Source organism: Labeo rohita, chromosome 8 (assembly GCF_022985175.1).
Source record: "Labeo rohita strain BAU-BD-2019 chromosome 8, IGBB_LRoh.1.0, whole genome shotgun sequence".
Lineage (NCBI taxonomy): Eukaryota > Metazoa > Chordata > Actinopteri > Cypriniformes > Cyprinidae > Labeo > Labeo rohita.
The window spans coordinates 20772697-20786771 of record NC_066876.1 but is presented as its reverse complement, the minus strand read 5'-3'; the positions used below and the strand labels follow the sequence as shown (position 1 = coordinate 20786771).

At 35.6% G+C, this 14075-nt stretch overlaps 1 protein-coding gene across 1 annotated transcript in view; it reads left to right on the top strand.

Moving 5' to 3' along the window:
* Positions 1–219: 219 nt before the first annotated feature.
* Positions 220–14075, top strand: part of sema3gb (sema domain, immunoglobulin domain (Ig), short basic domain, secreted, (semaphorin) 3Gb) — a 52051-nt gene continuing 38195 nt past the window's right edge. The window contains 1 exon segment of the mRNA XM_051116496.1: positions 220–799. The gene's annotated coding sequence lies outside the window, so the exon portion shown is untranslated.

Sequence of the window (14075 nt, the reverse complement as noted above, 5' to 3'; positions counted from 1 at the left end):
AAATGATAATCTTTTCCGAGTTCTATTCATTTCAACATATCTGGCTTTAGAAGATAAGACTATTATCACCCGAGTGTCAGAGCCGCTGACAGAAACCCGCTCTGTTTCACATCAGAGAGAATTAAATATGAGGCCTCACCCCGACTAGGAGGTTTATTATAACCCATGCAACCTGACACCAAGGGTAATAACTCTAAGTTAATAGGACTCAGTATTGGGAACTTCGTGTACTATCTTATAATTAATGATTCCCTCTTTGTAAGATTAACTAAGAGGCCTGGTTTATTAGCTGGATGACAATCCCTCATTCAGTGCCTCAATCAGGCAGCGGGGGCTCCGTGCATTTGAGTGCTGGCAGGGAGCTGGTTAACACTGACACGGCTGGCTGGTTTTAATAGGGAGGTAGTGGAGAGAGGGCGAGGTACAGCACACAGCACAGCCGACACCTGCAAACACTTGACTGGACTCGTACAGAGAGGGAGCGCGTCTGACTCTGGAATACTAACGGATTTGCTCCTCATGATATTGTGAAAGATGACAGTGCGACTGGAAATAGGAAAGTTTCTCTGAGCTCCGCGTAATTCTCAAAGGGTAACCGGTTTGTGAACGCTAGCTCTAGTACTTTAACTACGCTGACTGGAAACTTTGGCAACTGAGAAAGAACGAAGAAACAACCTACGAAACTACAGACAAATGGACATTGACGCGTTTAGGTGCGTTTTGTGACTGTTTTGTTCGCATCGGACAGCTGCGTGCCACGGAATGTAACATCTTCCATCTTAAGTTACCTGGACAAGAAGTAAGTGGCTCTTTCAAGAAAGAAACACGTTTGAAACATTGAGCAGTGTGTTTGCTTGATACGGCTTGTCAATTTGCTTATCTTTAAGTTCTTTGTTTACATTATCATGTCACCTACAGGCTGTGTCTTAAACAGTGAGGTGCCACTTATGGGAATCATTTTTGGCCATCACCACGTTTATGATCCCTAAAAATGCAGCTGACACGGAAAACGCATATACTGTAAAAATGAAAAGCTATTTGAGGTTCCACAGATTGCTGTGTTGAACCTTTTGAAATGTACAGACTGTGAGCTGTAAGTTTTGAAGCATCACAAGTACCTCATTTTTACATATAATGCCTTATTTTGGTGGGCTGCTCAGCCATTGTCTCAGGCTCAGTGGTCCACAGGGTCCTGCGTTTTCATAGATGCCATGAGGTTCCCACATCAGCCTTCATTGTCCACTTTACACCCACACGACAAAGTTGCTCAGGAATTATCAGTTTTCTGTTAAAACAAACTCGGGCAACTTTAGAAGTCCATGAGGTGATTTCAAAATGCACATTATATGTTCACCACGCTAATTTATTATTCATTCACAGCCCTACCTGAAAAAGTAATGCATTATAGATCTGAAGTTAAAAGCATAACAGATCAAAAATAACATCAGATGTAGTTCCTAAAATTTGTAGGCTTCTAATCCTAAATTTTGCATATGTAGAATAAAAGGAGGAGTTAATTATTTAATGTTTTCAACAGTACTTGAAGTTTTACCATTTTACAAAAAGGATACGACTCTTTAATCAGTCCGCTGATTGATTTGTAAAGTGAACTTTGTTTGAAATGCTCCCCTGGCTGTAAAACAGTTTGTGGTTTCTGGTATCAAACAGTGATGCTTGGTGTGTGGGACACTCAAAATCCTGCACAAAACATGAAAAGGCTCTTAGTGGTTATGATTTTGATGCTGTTTTGAAATTCACGGCCTGTGCTTGTGGCAGTTGAAATATAAAAAATGTATTTCATTTGCGTCCTTGCTCAGAGAACTTGAGGGTGATTTTTGATCCTAAGACAAGAAAGATGAACAAGGAATTGATTAGTAACTCAGTTTATGTGCGCATGGGTGTAAATACCAGTTAGAATCCTTTAATCCACCACACGAAGGCATTTATTTAATTCTCTGTTACCTTGATCCTTACTAAATGCCTCTCCTGTGTTGTTTCTCTGACATATTTGCATGCTGAATTTTTTTTTAATATAAATATGTTGCTCTAAAAGCTTCTGGCCTTGATATAAAGATGGACTGTTTTAGTGGTGTAGAATTTTCACCAACCTATTGAAGTTATTCAAAACCAACCTGCTGCTTGAAAGACTTGACAGTGGAATTCTGGGATCCATGTGGATCGTATCTCATCAATTATTGAACAGTTATTGAGGCAGACGAGGAAAGAAGGTCTGAAATCGATTGAGAGGCATCTTGCCCTGAGGGGTTCACTGGATCTGCCTTTATTTTGGTATTGTTGGCAGGCCTTAGTGAAATATTAATCTTGCCAATCATAGAATACACAGTATACTGACTTACCTAGAAGCTGTGCAGTCCATACTAAAATCTCTAGCTTGTGCCTTTCTTTAAACACGGGGCTTTTTTTGATTGTTGACAGTTAAACCAAGTCTGTTCAAGGCTTTTAATTATTGATGGAATTGTGTAATTTAGAGGTTTTGCATAAGCACATTATGTTCACTGTAGAGAAATATAGTGATCCCAAAATGTGTATTTGAATTTATTACATTAAAAATATCAAACCACATAGCTGGTAATAATTTTTTGCAGATGCTATTACTTCTTCATGGTTGTATGAAGTTCTTCTGAAGTTCCCTCAGGTGTCCTGGCAGAGTAATCACAAATACAGTTCATCACATTGTCATCACACTATCATTTCAGAACTACAAAGTGTCCAAATACTTTTTGTATTCGTTACAGTATGTCTTGTTTCATAAATGTATACCTTTCTAAAGTTCTCTAAAGCAAATGCCACTTGGTTTGATGCTTTATTTAATACAATGACATGCTTATGCCTTTTTGAGGCTGCTAGTCTTCAATGTTATGTGTCCAAGTTTATCCTTTCTTAATCATTTTTTGTTTTCCTTGTCATGAGGATGAAGGAGGTGATGATAAAAGACTGAAGTAAATATTCTAAATTGGTCATTTTGTTCTATTCTGAGCGTTCCTTGAAGATGTTATGATGAGGTCATGTTTGGGAAGAGAGCTATGAGAGAACTCAACTCTGATGTCTTAGTGATTAACACACTTTAAACATTAAGAAGGGAATCTTTTTATATAAACAACTCCTTAAAGGCACATAAATACTCACACGGACACTTCCAAGCACATTTCAAAAAGCCAAGATATGGATAATTAATACCTGTACAAACCTGTTGACGTGATGTTTCGAGCGCAATGCGGAGCATTTGTCGTGAAAACAGAAATAGTCTTTTATCAGCTATAATTTGCAAACAATTTATTGGATGTCAATGTTTGGACGCCTGCCATTCCTTTCATTTTTATTATTTTATTTTATTTTATTTTTTTTAAACCAATCATTTCTCAAGTTCACAATTGTTTTTTTCTTTAACTAGTTAAAAATCCTGAACCTCCACAGTCTTTCTAGTGTATTTGCAATGGATATTCCAGTCCCTCATAAATATTTAGGCTGTTATTCCTCTCCCCATTTTGTCTTAATTCAGGGAAATGATCTTTAGCTCAAGTTGTTTTTTTTTGCGCATTTCGACATTCGTGTAGCTTTTTTTGTTCACTACGTAAATGACACACTTAAATTCCCATTTGTCACAAGTGCCTCTCTCTCTCCCACACACACACATACACAAACACCGAGAGATGCACTCATGTATACACTTCTCACTCTCTACACATACAACAAGCCTCTTGAGACTGTTGTCATGACAGCATCAGCGGCGCTGGGGGGTCAGAGTGGGGTCAGACCGGACTCTAGGGGTTGGTGGAAGGGGGAATCTGGGGCACAAGTGATAATTTAGTCATGTCATGGTGGATATAGGGAGGCGACCACCTTACAAGTGGCAGGTCTTTTCAAGCCTATTTACCGATTTCCAATTTTTCGGTCTTCGTATATTAATAAAATGACATATTCTCAGTGTTCTTTGATGCATCCGTTCAGGGTTCAAAGCAGAAGCACCTGACGTGACTTCAGAATGCGCCCCCCCCCATCCCCCATCAACCCCATCCCGGTCCTGGTGCCACATTTACGGTGAAAGGCACAATGCAGGGACGTCAATAACAGTGAGCAAGAGTGCCTAATCCCTGCAGCTGTCAGCCCTGGGAGTATTAAGCCTCCATTCTGAAGATTCTTGGGTCTTTGCCAATCAAAGACCAACAGTAGTTGCTGCAAGAGTCCGCTGATGACCAAACAATCTATTCTCTGGCTGGAGAGGACAGTGGGTACGAAGAAAAATTAAGTTGTCACATCAGAAGGGCGTGAAAATGCTTGGCGAAAAAAGAAAGATGCAGGGTGTTCATCAGCCGTGGATTTGGTCCAGTGATGCTACACAAATGTCACGCTGTAGTGTCTGGTTGTTTTCAGAGTATCTGGAAAATGTAACGGTATGACAAAAGAATAAAAATAAATGTTGAGTCAAGTGTTGAGTGAGGGATGCCAAGAATAGCAAACGGAAACTTGTTATCCTAGAGATTTTAACCCTTTCTTTTCTTTGACTACTTGTCATGGTATGTAAGATGATCTCAGCTGTATCTCAACTGTTTCTCAACTGGTCATACTTTAGGTCTGAATGGGGTTGTGCAACAATTGCTCAGTATATCACTACCATATCAGTTGTATCATATTAGATTTTTTATTTATTTTTTTTTTTATCAGTTAATATCGGATATTTAATTGCACGTTCTCTCCGTTTTTGCATTTAGATTAACTTTGTCATCATCCAACACTCATAGTGCGTATTTTAAAATAATTTAATAATATGAGTTAAATAAAAACTTAAGCAAATGTCAAAATAAATATAGTTTTTTTACTGTAAAGTGTAAAGTCATAGCATTTAAATGCTAAAATTATTTCTTTAAAAAATTATTAAATAGAAAATTTTATTGCCTTTGTGTGTGTACACATGTATTGGTGAGTCAATTAAATATGCTGTTAATATGCTATTAAATAGCATGTGTTAAAATTCTATTTTGTCTATAATTCGATTAAATTCAATAATATTAAATATATGTCACTACCTTGGAATTATAAAGTTCTGTCTGTTTTTTTTGTTGTCATTTGTTAATTATTAGCACATTTTTGTTCTGTTTATTTATTTTCTGTTTATTATGTTATTTTTATTTTATTTATTTATTTTTTTATGAAGTTTAGAAAACAAAACAGTTATGGAATGCAAAAACTAAAGCTCAGTATCTCAAAACTGCTTAGAATGCAGATAGAACCTTATAACTCCATATTCAGTTTATATAAGTTTTTTGTTTATTATTGGCAGCTGAATCTAGCCATTGGCCTGTTAATCATATATTATTATTGCTGGGTTTGTGCATATTTCACCCAGTGCTGGGTTGTATTTTACCCAGGTTTCTTTTTTTTTTAGAGTGTGAAAAAATATGCCAGATGATTATAATTTTGCGTATTTTTGCACACTTTGGGTGAAATATGGACAAACCCAGCAACTTTTTTAAGGTTAAAAATAGGTTGGAAATTAAAAAATCAAATGCATAATTACTAGAGGCGTCAGCAATAATCAAAAGGTGAACATTTATTAATAAGCAATTGTAAAAATGTTTATAATTTAAACATTGTTTATTAAATTTATTATTTAATGATACTAGGGCTGTCAGTCAATTTTAAATTCTTAATTTAATTAATTACATGATGTGTTGATTAATCGAATTAATCACATATTAATTGCAAAAAAAAAAATTGACTTCGAAAATACCCACAAAAGATTATTTAAAGCTATTTTTGTGTTAAATGAGAAAGTAGCTAGTAGACATTTAAAAAATTTTAAATTAGAAAGAAATATTTGATTTGATTCAGCATAAAATTTATTACACACAGACATTTAGGCTGCAGTGGCCTAATGTGAACTATGGGACATAAAAGAAGATAATTTAAGAAACGTCTCATTTTTTGTTCAAATAATGAAAGTCATGGTAACCAAAGCAGCTTTGCTACCTACAGTCTTAAAAATAGGTTTGAAACGACATGAGGGTGACCAAATGATGACAGAATTTACATTTTTTGGGTGAACTATCCCTTTAATGTTGTTTATTATTATTATTATTATTATTATTATTATTATTATTATTGTTATTTTCTTAATGATATGATACTCTAAATAAATGTCATTCACACGATTCGTTCAAAATGCGCATTACTTCAGAATCTAAACACTCGGAGATGCGCATCAATTCTGCTATGGCTTTAAAGGTAATGTTCTCAGCAAAATTGAGCAAAACCATGTAATGTAATGTTTGAAATATAACACTATGTCAACTTCTTATTTACTGAACTGTTGTATAAAATCACATTTAAGCTCATGATAGATTGGGACAAAGCTTTGCTTGCTTTTGCTGCCCGTGTGATACGTGAAATATATACAGATATGAGAAAAAACACACACAGGGCCATTTTTTTGCACCAGTATCTTGAGTTTTTGGGGATAACTGAATTTTTGGAGTTGTTGCCCTGCATTATATTTGTCAACAGTCAACTTTATGAAACATAAGATTACGTAACGTTACAGGTGGGGGGGTGGGGCCAGCGCGTTAACTGCGTTAAAATATTTTAATCACGTAATTTTTCATAACTTATAAGTTAACGCATTAAACTGACAGCCCTAATTGATACTTGTCACTATCCAACCTATTTTTGGCTTAATTTCATGCAATAAATATAGTAATTTTTAAACAATAGTTGAGTTAAATAGAACTACCAAAAAGTTTGGGTTCAACGTTTAACCCAACCGCTGTGTCGAAACAACCCGGTCGCTGAGTTTCTCCATATTTTACCCAGCGCTGAGTTGTTTTTAACCCAGTGCTTATGTGTAGTTCACTGCAATATTAATATTTATAATTTTAGTTTACTTTTGTATGGTGTTTTGGATTATCGTTTGATCTCCAATGTAAAATCTTGGTCCTTAGGCAAAGTCAATTCTAAACAAATCAAAATGCCATTTGAAACCAAGGACTAATGGATTAAATCTCCTTTATTCTTTTGATGCAGTGCATAACAACATTGCATCCTATCATGAGGTCCCCTGATGCTGGAAAACAGCTGTCAGCTATGAATAGCAGAGGCCATGCTGGTGGGGTAATTGTAGAGGAATTCAGTGTTTATCATGTAAATAAAAGAAGAGAGGCCATCGAAACAGGTGTTGGTATGCACCGGGAGGGCCATGTGCTGTTCGCCCCGCTCTGCGTAAAGTCTCTCTAATGCTCCTGCTCTCAATTTGTAACATTACAACACACAAGCACCACTTTCAGGGATCTAGTTTTGCCAGAGGGGAGGGGAGCATTGTGGTAGGGATTAGGAAAAGAGACGGGCAGAGTTCATGTGCGCGTATTTATGTGTATGCGCATATGGCTTGAAAATGATGGAGTGCATTAATATCGCATGATGCAAAAGCACCTTTTTTGTTATTTCCAAATTAGTGCCTCATTATTTCCTCATTCCCCATAACCTACCGATATGTACCGGGCTGCTCTTTCTTTTTTTTTTGTATGAGGAAATGGTTGTTGCATGTTGCTTGGTGACTGCACAACAGCGCTGACGTGTGAAGGTGAAAATGTCGCTGTGGTTTGTGGTAGCGGTCACTTCAAAGACCCGCAGATAAGATGTTCGGAGCTTAGCGGCCTTTGAAGACAGGAGCTGAATCTGGTCCTTAAGGGTGGTGAAGCTTAGCCAATGACTCCAAAGCTGTCTGCTCCACCCGGTTTAAATGCATAGTCCTGGGCCTTCGTGTAGGGGGCAGCCAACATTAGAGCTGGAGAAGGGCCACAATTCCCTCAACAGTGGCACGCACTTAGCTCCCTGACACTAGAGAGCATATGTGTGTTTGTGCAAACCTTCCCTCACTTGCTAAGCGCACAACATGAACTTACTTTAGACCTGGCCCTGAGAAAGCCAATCTGTCATGCCCCTTGCCTGTATACTTCAGGACTGGCTGTCGGCCATTTTTGCAAAAACATGCAAAGGCGACGATGGATGGGTTAGTGTATTTAAAAAAAAAAAAAAACTAAGAAAAGTATGTAATAATAAGGCCCAATGTACTGTGTTAATAATATGAAGGATTTTTTTTTCACAGGTGTTTCACTTTATTTTAAATTACACATAACACTGAGTTCTATTTTAGAGTTAAAGAAAACATTAGTAAACTTAACTGATAACGTCTTGGCAGATAATTACCAGTACATTTTCAGGTTTTTGTTTTTCTTACAATGTAAAGGAGATTTTTCATTTAAAAAATATCCACCTTTTTCTTCCACCTTCCTTTTCCATTTGTAAATTTTATGGTTTTGGCTTCTGGTCTCATCCACATCCAACTATTTTTAGCTGTTTAAAACATCTAGTTTTCCTGCTTGATATTGCAAATTGGTGTGTCTTGCGTTATTTTAATGTACTATCTTAATTATGAACACAATGGTTTGTACTGCAAACCATTTTATCGTTAACTGCACGTTGTTGTTTTTTTTTCATTATTTCCCTATAGCGGATAATGAACCAGAAGTCTCACCCATAGGCTTAGTTCCATGTTGAAGAAAAAGCTGGATAAAATATAATAGTATTCTAATAGTGCAAATAATATTCTCTTGTAAAACATGCTCCAATAAGCTTTCCTTTTACAAATTATTATTTTACAATGTATAAATTAGTTTGAACTGTACATTTCCGTTAAAAATACTGTAATAAAAAAAAAACCTTTAGTAGTAAATCTTTCCAAAATTGACCCCAAAGTATGTCAGAAAACAAGCCTTTATTTGTAGATTAGCTTTTGTAGCAACTCTTAACAATGCATAAACCACTTTACAATGTAAAGAAAAATTTATAAAATGTTTTACGAGGAAATACTATTGGGTCATTTTGTCCCAGGTTCCCAGCTCAATTTTTTGATTTTGTTGATTTTTTTTTTTTTTTTGGTAGAAAAACAAACATATATAATGATGAAAAGCAAAATATTAAGTGTATATTTGATGTTAAAAGAAAAAAGTATCAGCTGTATGCAGAGTGATCCACATTTGAGTTTACCAGTTTACTCTCGCATCTCCATATTTCTGGAAGTGAACCATCGAGTGCCTTTAAAATAAAGATACCAAAAGGAAAGCTTGTTAAGAACCAGAATCTAAAAGGATATTAAGATATCGTGAATACTTCTTGAGTTACAGGCATGCAAACTTGAGGCAAAAAAAGTGCTTTTTGCTATTTTTTTTTTTGAACCGTCACCAATAGCATAAAATAAAACAGAAATGTCTGAAGTCAACAGATTTTACTAATAGACCTACAGATCTTGGTGTAGAAATAAAATAATGATGCTGCCATCTTCCTAAAGTCATTTTTACACACCTCTATTTTGGCTCTGAATCTCATTATGATCATAAGTCATTATGACCCCCCTCTACAAAATAGTGGATTACTTTGTCTTTCTACAGAAAAAAATATTAACAAAACAAAAAAAAAATGTGATTGACACAAATTGGATGATTTGACATGGAATGACCTTATTTCAGTTTTCTACTTCAAAATTACTTGCTTAATTCATTGTTTTCCTCTGCCATGTCTGTAATTGTGATATTTACTAGTAATTTCTCAGTGTAAATTGTTTCTGTACCACAGTATATGAAGTATATGTAAGTGTATGAACCGCTGCCGGCGTGGTTTGCTGGTTTGAGGTTATTTTGGGTTCTTATCTGAATGGAAGACCAGCTACACTCTTAAAAATAAAGGTTCTTTATTGGCATCAATGGTTCCATGAAGAACCTTGAACATCCATGGAAACTTTCAAATGCAGAAAAGGTTCTTTATAATGGAAAAAGAATCTTTAAATTTCTAAAATGTTCTTAAAAAAGGTTCTTTTAAGAACTGTTCACTGTTCTTTGGGGAACCAAAAATGGTTCTTCTATGGCATCCTTGCAAAAACATCCTTTGGAGCCTTTATTTTTAAGAGTTTGCTGGCCAGCTAAACTAATAAAACCCACCAAACCACCACAAACGTTTTTCTTCTCTGAGCAGGTCAGGTAGAAAGTAAAACTTAACAGTAAAGTCGGAGTTCCTGGTAAATGATTATTGTATTTCTTCTGTGGTGGATGTTGAAACATGACCCTCTTGACCCCTTTGTACACTTGTTAGTCCCTGGGGGCTGTTTTCCGAGTCAGTGGCAGCTCTATTGCTGAGCTAATGCGTCACGCTAATGAGTGCTAACATTGACAGCAGAACGCATTAGCCCCACCCAGCCCGCGTTCTGAGAGGTGATAGGGTTGACTGCTTCACCTTTTCTTCTCCACCTCAGTAGTTTAATTGCTTGGGCTACAGCTCTTGTTACGTTTCTCTCTTTCTTTTCCATTTTTCGATTGTTTACCCAGATCTGCTAACTGAAAAGTGGTCACAAAATCTTCAGAGGCCTTGAAGCAAAACAAGGTTTGGGGTGCAGAATATGCTTTTGATTCTCACTTTCTTCAGAGGAGAATGAAACATAGCCTGAGGATTTGGAAAGGGATTTCAGAGATTTGCAGTTTCTAGTTCAGCTTGTCATGTAGCCGTATATCTTGGGTGGTGTAATGTGGAGTGGTTTATCTACATGCATGCTTTACTTCAGATCTATTATGCTTTTTTACCCTATGATAGTCAGTGGTATTTTGGCATTTAAAAAACCTGATTTGGAAAAGTAGCAAACTGATTCTGATTGGCTCATGGAACTGCAAGTTAAACGTTAAATCAACATAGACTCATTGGAAAAATGTGCCTCAAAATAATAAAATAAAAACATAATTATACAGTATATGTACAACACAATTCACTGCAGTTTCCAGCAACACTACTGAAAATAAAACTTGTATTCCTTTTCACACAAACTGTAATGGTGCAGGGGAAGATTATCAGTTGATAAACACTTATTTTCATGTGTTTCCTTGCACAACAATTTTGATTTGTAAACTTATATTTAATGTTTGCATCCATGTTTGCATCATACCCATCATTTACAGTATCTAATTGATGTGTTTTATTTTTACAATCTAAAAAAATGTCAGTAATATGTAATGTCAGGCATTTTTAAAAGCCAATTTATCTCTTCTCACCTGTAAAGTTTCTTTTGGTTGTTTTGCGTCATAATGTTTTCTGTTTAGCCCTTACAAAAATCACTATCTTCGTTCTAATTGTGACTCTGGACCACAAAACCAGTAGCACGGGTATATTTGTAGCAATAGCTAAAAAAAATACTTTCGGTCAAAATTATACTTTTTTTTTTTTTTTCTTTTTATGCCAAAAATAATTAGGATATTAAGTAAAGATCATCTTTCATGAAGATATTTTGTAAATTTCCTGCCGTCAGTATATCAAAACTAATTTTTGATTAGTTATATGTATTGTTAAGAACTAAATTTGGACAGCTTTAAAATGATTTTCTCAATATTTTGATTTTTTTTTTTGCACCCTCAGAGTCCAGATATTTAAATAGTTGCATCTCGGCCAAATATTGTCCTATTATAACAATTTTTAAGTAACATTTCTAAGAAGTTAATTTAGACAACTTTGAGCAATTTTCTCAATATTTCGATTTGTTTGAATTCCAGATATTCAAATAGCTGCTTCTCGGCCTATCGTAGCAAATCATACATCAATGAAAAGCTTATTTATTCAGCTCTCAGATGATGTATAAATTTCTAAAATGAAAAATTGATTATTACTTATTACTGGTTTTATGGTCTGGGGTCACAATTTATATGTTGCAAATGAGTTATGAACTCACACATTTGTGTGCGGTAGCTAATATTATAATTGCCAACAACACTTGCTAATTATTCATCGGGAGAAATAGTTTAAATAGAAAGCGTGTAGCAAATTATTCATCACAGTTTGGATACCACATGCCAAGACAACTTGTGTCGCTTGACTTAAATCGTGAAAAAGGAGTGCCGCTTTGAACTCATCATGACCTCACTAAATGTTGGATCAAGTGCGGATGTGAGAATGGGCGTGACACGTGAGTGAGCGATTGTCATGAAAACAGGTCACGTATAGATTACCTTGTCTCTTTGAATACTAAATCTGGATTTATACATTCATATTATCTCATGAAAATCTCTATGTGAAGACACCTGCCTAATGAAAAAGCACAGGAGGCAAATTTGCATTTTATTAAAAGTAGGGCTGTCAGCCTTTAAAAATTAATTTTAAAGTTAAAAATTTAATTAAAAATTATAATCTAATCAATTACATGACGTGTCGATTAATTAATTGCAAATTACATTTGGCTTTGACACACAATGTTTATTTGTAATTTTTTCCATTTTTTTATTTTAAACGGAATCATATTCTAAATAAGAAACTAAGACTGTCAGCAGGTGGCGGTAAATGTCTTTATGAGTCATTCATTCATTCTAATCATTCAGTGAGTGATTCATTCAGGAATTGAGTGAACAGCTCACTTTATGAATGGGCCTTTGAATCATTGATTCACCCGATACGTTCGAAATGCGGATTAATTCAGAAACTAAACACTGCTGTGTTGCTCGGAGATGCACAACAATTCTGCTGTGGCTTTAGGTAATGTTTTTGTTGGCAAAACTGAGTAAAGACAATATTGTGATAAAAATATAACACAATATTAACTTCTTATTTAATGAACTATTGTATAAAATCACATTTGCACTCGTTATGTTAGAGACAAAAACAGCACTCGTCTGATATTTCTCTCAATGCTTGTGTGATATCGCTTATCATGTGATATAAATACCAGACAAAAACTCATACAGGAGCATTTTTGCCCCAATATCTTGCATCGTATTTGTCAACAGTCTGAAATATAAGATGATATGCAGGTCTGCCCTTACGAAAATGAACCATGGTTTCACTGCAGATAAAACCAAAAAAACATGGTTACTGTACTTAATCTACAAATTAACCATCGTTTTGGAACTATAACCATAGTTTAACCATGGTATTTATAGTAAAACTTTGGTTTTACAATGTAATCAATGCACTAAAAAAAAACATGATTACTACATTTTTGCTACAATAAAACCATGGTTAATTTTCGTAAGGGTGGGGGCGGGGACAGTGCGTTAACTGCGTTAAAATATTTTAATCGCGTTATTTCTTCATAACTAATTAATTAACGTGTTAAGCTGAAGCACTTTCCTAATTAAAAGTGCAACGGACACATTTGCGTTTTTCAAACGGCTGCAGAATGTACAACACTGCAGTGAAACATTGCCAGATTCAGGTTCATCTGTTTCTGAGGAAATTTAACTTGCTTTTAGCATCACTAACTTTGAAACAAGAAGTAATGTAATATCATTTTGCAGAAATGTCACCCCAGGGACGTTTTTCAGATGAGGCTGGGTTGAGTTAATCTCATAAAGAGGTCACTTTGTAGTTGTATTGAGTTTTTATATGGATTGGTTTTTACATTCTTTTCTTGTTTCATCATTGGCCTATTTATTTAATGACTAGAAAACCTCACAGAAGATGTGCACATAGTCACAAAATTATTATTCTTTGCAGATGTACCTCATTGTCAGACTGTAATCGCTCCAGGCTAAAATGCTGGACGTCAACAATAGTCTCTGATCATCGTATCGTACCCCTCTGATTTTCCCCGTGGGCCGTTCCCAATACGCCTCTGGAGATCAGGTGGCCCAGATAAACATATGCAATCTGTCACTGCCCACAACTGATAGACAAAACAGCTACCCTCCCTCATGCAGTTTTCCATCTATTTTGCTGCATCATTTACCAGAAACAAACCATTTAATTTCAAGCAGAAAACAAGTTTTATGGATGAAAAAAAATGACTAATGGAAAATGAACCACATCCTTGAAAAAGCAGAGCAAATGAAGTGAAATCAAACGAAAGTGTACAACTTCTCAGCCCTTGATTTTTGAGAAGCTCATGTTCCTGGTTTTCTTGGCATGAAGGGTTTAGCCTGATCATCCATCTTTAGTGCTGCTGTCATTGTGTTCTGTGTGTCTTTGGTTAAAGGTTGCTGGCCGCTGTGGTTTAAAAGCACAGTGTGAGCCTCAGTTGAAGCTCTCAGTTAATTGGG